This window comes from Pongo abelii, chromosome 11 (genome assembly GCF_028885655.2).
Source record: "Pongo abelii isolate AG06213 chromosome 11, NHGRI_mPonAbe1-v2.0_pri, whole genome shotgun sequence".
Lineage (NCBI taxonomy): Eukaryota > Metazoa > Chordata > Mammalia > Primates > Hominidae > Pongo > Pongo abelii.
Genome location: NC_071996.2, coordinates 58,733,173 through 58,744,038, shown reverse-complemented (window position 1 = coordinate 58,744,038; position 10,866 = coordinate 58,733,173). Strand labels below are relative to the sequence as shown.

General features: G+C 37.1%; 1 long non-coding RNA gene across 1 annotated transcript; it reads right to left on the bottom strand.

The window, feature by feature from the left end:
• Positions 1–523: 523 nt before the first annotated feature.
• Positions 524–10,351, bottom strand: LOC129057998 (uncharacterized). The gene is made up of 3 exons (XR_008522811.2): positions 10,275–10,351; positions 9,722–9,813; positions 524–1,649 (listed from the first exon to the last, which is right to left on the bottom strand). It is a non-coding gene; the product is annotated as an uncharacterized LOC129057998 (long non-coding RNA).
• Positions 10,352–10,866: the final 515 nt, after the last annotated feature.

Here is a 10,866-nt window from a genome sequence, read left to right as displayed (position 1 = left end):
ATGAAATTTCATTATATATGACATTTATTATTTTTAACATATTTATTTTATCCTTTGTCATCTAATCATAGTCATCTAATAATTCCTGTAGCTTGTGGCAAATTCATTTTCTTCAAGATTCACAGGTGAGTTTGTCATAAATCTCTTTATACGTTCCTAATTTCCAAGTTAGTAAAAATAGGAATATTTGATGTTAATTCATTCAAAGTGAGATGACAACAAAAGCTTTGGCTAAAAAATCCCCAATTTATAAAAATAACATATATACCACCTTAATCAACAATATATTTACCATACTGTGTCTGTAAAAGATAATCACATTCAATGGAGGAATGGGGAACATAGAAAAGTTGATATGTAAGTGCTGTAAAAATTCTTCAAAAATTTTTGGATAAATGATGATTACTGTGGTAATCTTGTTATGATGATATGTCGCTAAATACATTCAGAAATGTCTGTTCTTTTTATCAATATCCTACATATTTCAAATACCATAGAGAAGAAGACTCATGCCATAGAGCATATAAGAAGCTTATTTTATTTCCCTTACATATACATGTAATCAAGTTTGAGTCTGATCACTGTTGAGTCTGATCACTGAGAATAATATGAGACATGCTCTCATATTGCCAAGAGAATAATGTCTTCGAAGATAGAAACACTGCATATTGTTACTATACTGCATATAGTAACCTGGTTCTTGGCCAAATCTTTGAATTGGTTTTTGCTCAACCTGGTCATTGTATGTTCTCATCTCTGGTAAGAATGTTCATTCTTACATTGTTCAACTGGTCAACTCTTGCTTTGTCAGTACAGAATTCAGTTGTTAGTCCCAGGGGAAGTTTCCGTCCTTGCCTTTAGCTTCTGCTTTCTGATAGTTATCATTTTTTTATAAAAAGTATAGATTCAGGGGGTACATGTGCAGGTTTGTTACACGGGCATATTCTGTAATGGTGGTGTTTGGGCATCTAGTCAACCCATTACCCAAAGAGTAAGCATAATGCCTAATAAATAGCTGCTTTTTTTCCCCTTCCCTCTCTCCTTTTGGACACTGGGGAGTGTCTATTGTTTCTGTCTTTATGTCCATGTGTACCCATTGTTTAGTTCCCACTCAGAGTGAGAAATGCAGCATTCGACTTTCTATTTTTGCATTAATTCACGTAGGATAACGGCCTTCAGCTGCATCCATGTTGTTGCAAAGGACAAGATTTTATTATTTTTTTAATGGCTGTTTAGTTTAGTATTCCATGATATATATGTATCACATTTTGTTTATCTAATTTACCATTGATGGGCACTTGGGTTGATTCCATGACTTTGCTATTGTAAATAGTGCTGTGATAAACATATAAGTGCAGGCATCTTTTTGGTAACATGGAATTAATCAGTTTTTGCACAATGCCTTGTGACTGGCAGTTTCCTGGTTGTATTTGCCTCATTATATTTTCATCCGATGTCTCCTTGACCAGACTGTTAACCTTACCAGACTGAACTCTTTGATGACAAGAACTCCATCTTAGGCATCTATTTTTTTTTCCCTCAATGCCTAGCGTGATTTCTGGCATGGTACAAGGTAGGTGTTAACATATATTTGTTGAATCAAAAACAATGTCATTGGTCATCCTTATGAAAACAGATTGTTGTAATACCTAGAAGTGAAAAAGAAAGAAAGATGGATCACTAGGCATGACATGATTAAACATCTGCAAGGAGTCCATATGACAAGGAATCTGATAGATATATGTGGCTGCAGAGCCCTCTGTTTCTTTAAGATGTTTTTTAAAGAGCATTATTTTTATTTTTATTTTCACTGAAGTTTAGAACCTATGTGACTTTTTTATATCATCTATCTTTTTAAAAAGTAAATTAGGACACATCCTTGAGGAATACTCTGAAAGCTCCATCAAGCTTCCAAACTTGAAGAAAATTGCCAAGTTATGCACATCTTGAGATTTTTCTCTTATAAAGCCAAGATATGTGAAATTTATTAGCAGTTCTCATGTACAGTTTTATGAAGAAAAGAAAAATGCAGAAGTTAGTGTTCCTATGGCAATGAGGCTTCAGTTCTGATTCTGTTCCCAGCTTTGCAACCAGTGAGCCATGGCTGTGGATTCCTCACACAACCAGACAGCTGGCGGAGCCTCCTAGGACTGAACAGTTGCTTCGACAAAAATCTTTGTTGAATCTGCTTTCCTATTTTCTTCTCTGTTAATTCTAAATTGTGCTAAAAAAAAAACAACCCTCATATACTGATAACTTGATGGATTTTTCGTAGAGCTTGCTTCCTTTCACATACATACGACTCATCTATTTTACATTTCCTTGTGCTTGACTTATGAATCAGCCTGCATTGTGTAGGATCATATCATATCATTCAGAAAAAAGCATGACAATCAGGTTAATCATCTCTGGAGCAGGAGCTCAAACTCTGATTGACAGCATTGCACTGAGGTCACATAACATGTACCCTAGCTACCCAAAGCTGTATCTGCAATGTCGATGGAGTAGTAGTGTTATACTTTAGAATTCAGTATTGGATCTTTAGGGTCTGATTTTAGGCCACAGCAAGAAATCTGTGACACAAAGATTCATAAGATGCATCGCCTTGGATTAAGTTAAGATTTGATTCCCATATCTGTAAAAAATAGCAATTTATGTACAGGGGCTCAAAGTAGCTCCACCAAATCCACGTATTCAATTGTTTATGAAGGGGAAGAGCTGTAAAAAGCAGGGACATGAAGGAGCAGATTTAATTCTAGTTACACAGAGTGTAATTTAAGGGTGCTAGTTCTCTCTTTTTTTTGAGCTGTTGTTACAGGTTCACGTTAAGATGCCCCCACTCTTAGAGAAAATCTTTAAATTAACATAAAGTAAAATAGCATATTTTTTGGTGTGCAGTTCTACCAGTTCTGACATATGTATACATACTGGAAACACCACCACACTCAAGACACACACAGAGCAGTTTCCTCACCCCAAAGCATTTTCTCACACTATCTATTTATAAGTCTTCTCTGTCCCCACCTGTAACTCCTGGTAACCATTGATCTGTTTTGTGGTACTATAGTTTTGTATTGTTTTGAGAATGTAATATGCGTAGCATTGTACAACGTGTAACCTTTTGAGATTGGTTTCTTTCACCAGGTACAATGCCTTTGAGATTTGTCCAAGTTATTGCTCATTATCTTGTTTGTTTCTTTTTATTGCCCCCTTGTCTTCTGTTTCATGGGTGTACCAGTTAGTCTATTCATCTGGTGAAGAACGTTTTGGGCTGTTTGCAGTTTCTGGTGATTATGAATAGAAGTGCTACAAATATTTGTGCACAGGTTTTTGTGTGAATGTGAGATTTCATTTCAACTTTCTTTCTAGGAGTGGGATTGCTGGGTCATATAGTATATGCATATGTAAATTTATAAGAAGCTGTCAAACTTTTCCTGACTAGCTGTACCATTTTGCATTCCACAAGGCATGTATGACAGTTCAAAGATAAGGTTTTGATAATACTTGTTGGCATTAAGTCAGGGCCTCCCTAAATATGGATTTTTTTTTGTTGCTCTCTTCTCTCTTGTCTCTTAATCAGGAAGTTTTACAGTGGTTGAGGAACATTATTCAAATAAAAAAAAGTACAAGTTTAAAAATAACTGAATAACGAGTCTTCTACTACCATGCCAAGGGCAGAGTTCTGCTTAAAGATGATTTGGAGAATGTGCTTGGGCTTGAGGTCCACTTTGAATTTCTGAGACTCTTTTTTGTTTTTGGTCCTAGTTCAGATCTTAGAACCTCCAAACCCTTGATGTATATGCTGGCACAAAAAGAAAGATATTGGGGTGAAGGAGGAAAGAAAGACGGAGAGAAAGAGAGAAGGAAAGTAGAAAAGAAGGGGTGAAATAATTGGGTATGTGGTTGTCAGGCAAAATACAGGATAGCTAGTTAAATTTGAACATCAGATAAACAATACATACATTTTCAGTGTGACGTATATCTCAAATATTGCACAGGGCATACTTACACGAGTAATTATTTATTCTTTATCTGATACTAAAATTTAACTAGCAATTCTGTATTTTTATTTGCAAAAATTGGCAACTCTAGTTGCGTTCCAGAAGGATGTTAAGTCTGTTTATCTATTCAGTTACATGGAATAAAAGAAATGGATGACCATCTCCCTTCTTTCCAGTGGCAGGTGCTGCCTGGTCCAAGACAGGAAGGCAAGAGAATCCATAGGTCATGAAAACTTACTTTTAAAGTACAGCCAAACTGCCCATTAGCAAGTTATAGTGTCATGTAAGTCTCATGCATGGACCAATTTGGTTAGCAACTTTTAGTGGGGGAACTAATAAAGGAGGTGGTTCAAGGTAGAGGAATCAGAAGAATCACTTTCTTATCAGATGATATGTCTTTCTGGGTGCCTCTTTTCCACCTCATTTTCTTTCCTTTATTAATACAGAAAAGTTAGAAAGATGAATTCAAATCTTTCCTCTGTCCTCTAGCAAAGATTCTGGTAAGGAGGCATCAAGTTTGTGGAATAGAGAAGAGAAGTTTTATTGATTGATTGACTTATTGATTAAGTGTTGTGTAGAGATGGTCTATTGACAGATGCAACCTGGCATTTTGATAATATTAGGTGGTAGTAAGTAGGTGCCTAGAGACCTTTTGCATCTTGTACATATGTTAAGGTTTTCCTCCTACCTATGGAAGAGAGCTGGCCCAACAGCTCTGGAATTCCCTGACCCTGGCTATGCACCTGGCTAGTGAAGTGAACAGCTTTGTTGGCTGGACAGCTACCCCACTTTCCTGGGTCCTTATTCTCTTTTGTATAGAGCAATGCCTGGCCACAGAGCCAGCAACTGCCCAACTGATAGAAACAGTTCAGTGCTTAGGCTTCATTAACAGATGTAGAGCACCCAGGAAAGAGGGCAGTGAAAAACTTGCTTTATCTGTGCTGCAGAATACCCAGAGTATTGTGTTTAATTTGGGGACCATATTATACAAGTGGCACTTAACATGTTGAAAAAATATAATGAGTTCAATAAGCTGCTGAAGTGAGAAACAGGTTAAGGAATTACATATGGTTGGTTTGAAAAAGGAGGACTCATAGTCACACAAAGACTGTGTGTGATTTTTGTCTTCAGGTATCTTTCATGCAGAATGAAGTTTAGATTTATTCTGTGTTACCCTACAATGGAGAGTCTTAACTTTTGTGAATCCGATAAATGCTTTTGACATTTGATGGAGAAAAATGTATACATTCACAATATGCATACACATTAGAAATTTTTAGTAACCATATGCATTCATTTTAGGAAACCCTCAGATGTTCTGTCTTCCTAGAGGGTGAATACAGAAAGATCACAGCAGCAGATTTCAGTTTAGTAATAAAAGAACTTTCTAGTGATTTGAGCTTTCTGGAGCTGAAATAGGCTGCTTCAGGAGTTAATAAGCTCCCTATCCTTGGGCAGTTTTAAGCAGAAGCCGGGTGGTCCCTTGATGGTTATATTGAAGAGGACTCTTATAAATATGGTGGAGTTTTGGCTAGATTCTAATTCCTTTAAAGCCTTGAGAATCAATTAGATTCTATGAGTTTTATAGTAAAAGCCTCATATAACATGATTGGTCTATAAGGCATATGGTAATCCTGTTCATAGACATTGGCATTCATGTATGGCTTTATGGAGTATTTGATTTATTTTAGGACTTCTGCTTGATTTCCTCTTGGTCTGCCTCATAATTTTCATTAGCTCCATTTGGAGATTTTTTTGGGGGTTTGGCTCTATGGACCAGTACCCATATTCATTGCAGTAATAAAGTTTTAAAACTGAAATATAAAGTCATGTGTTAGTTATCAAATTTCCTTAGCTCATTAGCGCCTAAAGAATAGAAACCCAAGTTTTTTAGAATGATCTTGTAGAGAGATCAGCTTGCTGGGGTTACCAAGGTCATTCTGTGACTCCCTGCCATCCTTTGCATAAGCATAATTTCAAGAATCTTTTAACTCAATCACTGTAATTACTTTACATGTTTTGTTGGAGAGAGAGACATAGAGAAAGAAAAGAGGTGTCCTGTGATTTTGGGTCATTTTTAGCCATAGCTTCTTAATACAGAATGACTGCATTGCTGAACCAAATGAACAGATTTAGTCTTCAGTTTCCAATCCTTGAGATTTCTCCTGACCCTAGAAGCAAAAGTATTGCTTAATGATAATTATGTTTCTTCGGGTTTCCAGATCAATTTGGCATAGAACATATCTACTTTGTTGTCCAGACAAGGCACAGAGTATGAATGAATAAGATCATCTCCCAGAAGGTAGAACTTCATTAAAAATAGAAACTGAGAAATATATTGCGGTGGAAGCGTTTGTTGTTATGTTATTAACAGGGACTCAGATGTGTGAGATGTAGGTTTAATTTATATTTAAAATATACTGATGAAATATATTGCTAATCTTTTCATTCTTATGAACTGGGGGTTACTTGAGTGATTTCCAAGAGTAGATTCTCCCACAGGAAAACAGCCTACTTCCCCACATGCCAGCAATTTTGGGGCATTATCAAAAAGAGTATTAGAGTCAGGAGAACAATGTGTGGAATTTTGGAACCAGAAGAATAGCTAGAGAAGGTCCAGAAAAGGGCACCTGAACTGAATCAAGGGAATGTGAGTGCTGCCATCTGAGGACAATCTAAAAATATGTGCTCTCATCTGTCTGGCAATATGCAGGCGAAAATGAAAAATGATTGATGCCTGTCAAATTATGAAAGTTATGTATAATTGGAACCAGACTTAAATGCAAATGAACTAACATATGTGAATGGGATTTAAATAGTTCCTGGCACATAGTAGGTGTTCAATAAATGTTAATTCCTTTCTTGTGCAAGCTTCTTTTGAAGTTTAAAAGAGGAAATCTTAACACAAATAAAAAATATGTAATTTGCTGCAGGTAGTAAACATATGAAATTTGATACTGAAGGAGGTGATTTTGATGGAAAATGTGAAACTAGCTTTAAAATGGACTTGGATACATCCAGAGATGATAAATACATAATGATTAGTTAAGGGAAATGAGTCTTTGGAGGCTGAGAGGACAACTTCTAACTTCAAAAAATAAGTTTGTTGTTTTTCTCAATATAAAAGACACATTTGTTAAATAGTTTTTTTTTTTTAAATAGTTGAACAAAACAAAAAACCACTTAGGCTATCACCATTCAGAAATACCACTCTTAACATTTTATATGCATAGTTGCAGTATCTTTCCATGTAAATGAAGATATTTTATCAGAGGTACACAAATCTTGATAAACGTTATTTTACTTAATGAAGTGGACATTTATTTTTTCCATATCACTAAATATTATTCACTACACAATTTTATGTGATTAATATTCTTTAGTATGAAGAATGTCATATGGTTTATGTAATCAATTGTCTACAGTTGGACCTTGGTAATTTCCCCAAATTTTGCTATTAGAAGCAAAACTTGTGTATCGGTCTTTGTGTAGTTTTAAAAATATTTTATTAGGTTGAATCCATAGAAATGAAATTGCTTGATCAAAGAGCGTGAACATTTTTAAAGGTTTTAATAGGTATTGCCAAATACTCTCAAGAAATGTTATAATAGCAATGTATACTGCCATTTCGGTTTATTAAAGTATTCATTTCCCCAAATCCTTTTCAAACCTGGATACATAAAAAGCCGATATGCCAAGTTTATGTTTAAAATATGTTACAATTTTAACTTACATTAATTACTAGTAATTAATGTGAGATTAAATATCAAATATTTTCAAATATTATGTTTGGGATAAGGGCATTGCCATTTTATATACTTTAATATTGTATTGATGTGCCTACCTTTTTCTTATTAATTTGCAAAAATTTCTAAATGTTGCAGCGTAGTTGATTTTTAAAATGCTTTTTCTGTGTTTGAGAATTCTCCTTCATTTGAGTTCTGGCCAGCTTTCTTACTACAGAAACCAACAAGATAGGATGCTTTTTCCTAAGGTTCTTCACAGTCGTGGTGTTGCATGTGATCTATTTCAACAAATCATCTCCATCCATCTGGGACTTCGGAATTTGGAGCTAGGGATGCAGAGAAGTGTGGAAAGATGGGAATTTATTCTGGTAATGTGGCAAGTCAAGCAGTGTCAGCAGGAGTACCTAATGTTCCATGCTCAGCCTCATTGGTGGTGTTGTCCTCAGCAGATGGGATCTGTGATATAATTTTGATTGTGATTCTGGCTGCCTAGCCTCTCATTTTTAATATCATTATTTTAAAAGTCAGGTTTATTAGGGTGTTTACACATAGTAATATTCAAGAATATTGTTTGATGAGTTTTGATGAATGCATAATGTTTTATAATCAAGATATAGACCATTTGCTTATTTATTGGCTATTTAACATGAGCCAGGCATGAAATGACGCACTTATGTTCTTTCATTGAAAACACATCACAACTTCTTGTTGGTTCTATTATTCATATTTCACCAAACATATATTCTATAACTTGCCCCAAATAACACTCTGGTTGGTGGCTGAGCCAAGATGTAAACCTACAGTCATTTCTCCTGTTCTGCACTGCTTCAACAAATCAAGGCATTGCCATTTGTTAAAATGCTCATTACCTAGATATCCATTTGGAAGCATAATTTTTCCACATTATTCTTATTTGAAATCTCCAATATTCAGAAACAGAACCTAAAACAAGATTCAGCTACATGTAATTTCATTTTGGCATTTGCTACCAAATTCTCTGGAAATGATAGTTTGACATACAAAGTATTTGTGTAGTATGCATATCAGAGGTCAGTGAATAAGTCAACATGCATTTACTGAATTCATTAATGTACACAGTAGATTACTGAGGGAAGAAGTTATAAGTGGAGGAAATATATGGCCTTAGTTCTTAATCTAGTTGGTGGAAAAACAAGTGGAAATTGATTAGTTAGTTTACAATAAAAGATTCTTTATGTCCCAGGGTTAAACTATGTGAGAGAGAAAAAAATATAGTGCTTAATGGGGAGAAGAAAGGGTTTGAGCTGTATGTTGAACAAGACATGGATTTGGAAGGGATAGAGAGGAGAAGTTTTTCCTATGAAGAGGTCAAGAGAGTGAGGGGTGAGAATGAACTAGGCACATATATAAGACAGATACTAACTAAAGTAGAGAACTTGAGTCAGAGGGTAGGAAGAAATAAAATTGAATAAACACATGTTATAGAAGAACTTGTATACCAATAAAAGAAATCTGGGTTTGATTCAATAGCCATTGAGACACCATTATACACCTTGAAGTCAGAATGATTATTTAGAAACCATAATCTGTGTTCTCCAAAAGGTAAATTAAGATGATGTTGAACTATAAAAGCCCCTTAAACACAAGTATTACATAAAGATTTATCAAAATATATTTTATTTTTCCTTCCTAACAGCTTATTTTTTATTTTTAATTTTTATTTTTTTGGCTAACCCTTGCCATCTGTATCTGTGACTCCTTCCTTTTACAGAAGAAGAAAGTAAGGCCCAAAGATGTTAAGTGACTTCTGCAAAGTCTTCAGCTAATTTGTGGTAAAATCAGGACTAGATACACGTCACCTAATGACTGACCAAGCACACATATCCTCAAATCTCTGGTTTCCAACATCTGTGCTAAGAAGCAATAGGATAGAATGACACAGACCTTGGACTCCCTGGGCTCAAAAGCCTGTTTTGTTACTCAGTAGCTTCTTACCTTAGGCATCCATGTTAATTTCCCAGTCCCCTGTTTTCTTCATCAGTTCAATGTGGGTGGTAATCATAACAGCGTATAAACGTCATGGGTTACTGGTAAAATTAAAATAGTTTATATATATATATATAAATAAAATACTTAGGATAGCACTTGGTACATCTCTTGAGGAAACTGGTGCAATAAAAGCTGAGTCAAGAGTCATATGCAGGAGGGCAGCCAAGATGGCCGAATAGGAACAGCTCCGGTCTACAGCTCCCACCATGAGCGACGCAGAAGACGGGTGATTTCTGCATTTCCATCTGAGGTACCAGGTTCATCTCACTAGGGAGTGCCAGACAGTGGGCGCAGGACAGTGGGTGCAGCGCACCATGCGCGAGCCAAAGCAGGGCAAGGCATTGCCTCACTCAGGAAGCGCAAGGGATCAGGGAGTTCCCTTTCCTAGTCAAAGAAAGGGGTGACAGATGGCACCTGGAAAATCGGGTCACTCCCACCCCAATACTGCGCTTTTCCAAGGGGCTTAAAAAACGGCGCACCAGGAGATTATATCCTGCACCTGGCTCGGAGGGTCCTACACCCACGGAGTCTCGCTGATTGCTAGCACAGCAGTCTAAGATCAAACTGCAAGGCGGCAGCGAGGCTGGGGGAGGGGCGCCCGCCATTGCCCAGGCTTGCTTAGGTAAACAAAGCAGCTGGGAAGCTCGAACTGGGTGGACCCCACCACAGCTCAAGGAGGCCTGCCTGCCTCTGTAGGCTCCACGTCTGGGGGCAGGGCACAGACAAACAAAAAGACAGCAGTAACCTCTGCAGACTTAAATGTCCCTGTCTGACAGCTTTGAAGAGAGCAGTGGTTCTCCCAGCACGCAGCTGGAGACCTGAGAACGGGCAGATTGCCTCCTCAAGTGGGTCCCTGACCCCTGACCCCTGAGCAGCCTAACTGGGAGGCTCCCCGCACTAGGGGCAGACTGACACCTCACACAGCCGGGTACTCCTCTGAGACAAAACTTCCAGAGGAACGATCAGACAGCAACATTCGCAGTTCACGAAAATCCGCTGTTCTGCAGTCACTGCTGCTGATACCCAGGCAAACAGGGTCTGGAGTGGACCTCTAGCAAACTCCAACAGACCTGCAGCTGAGGGTCCTGTCT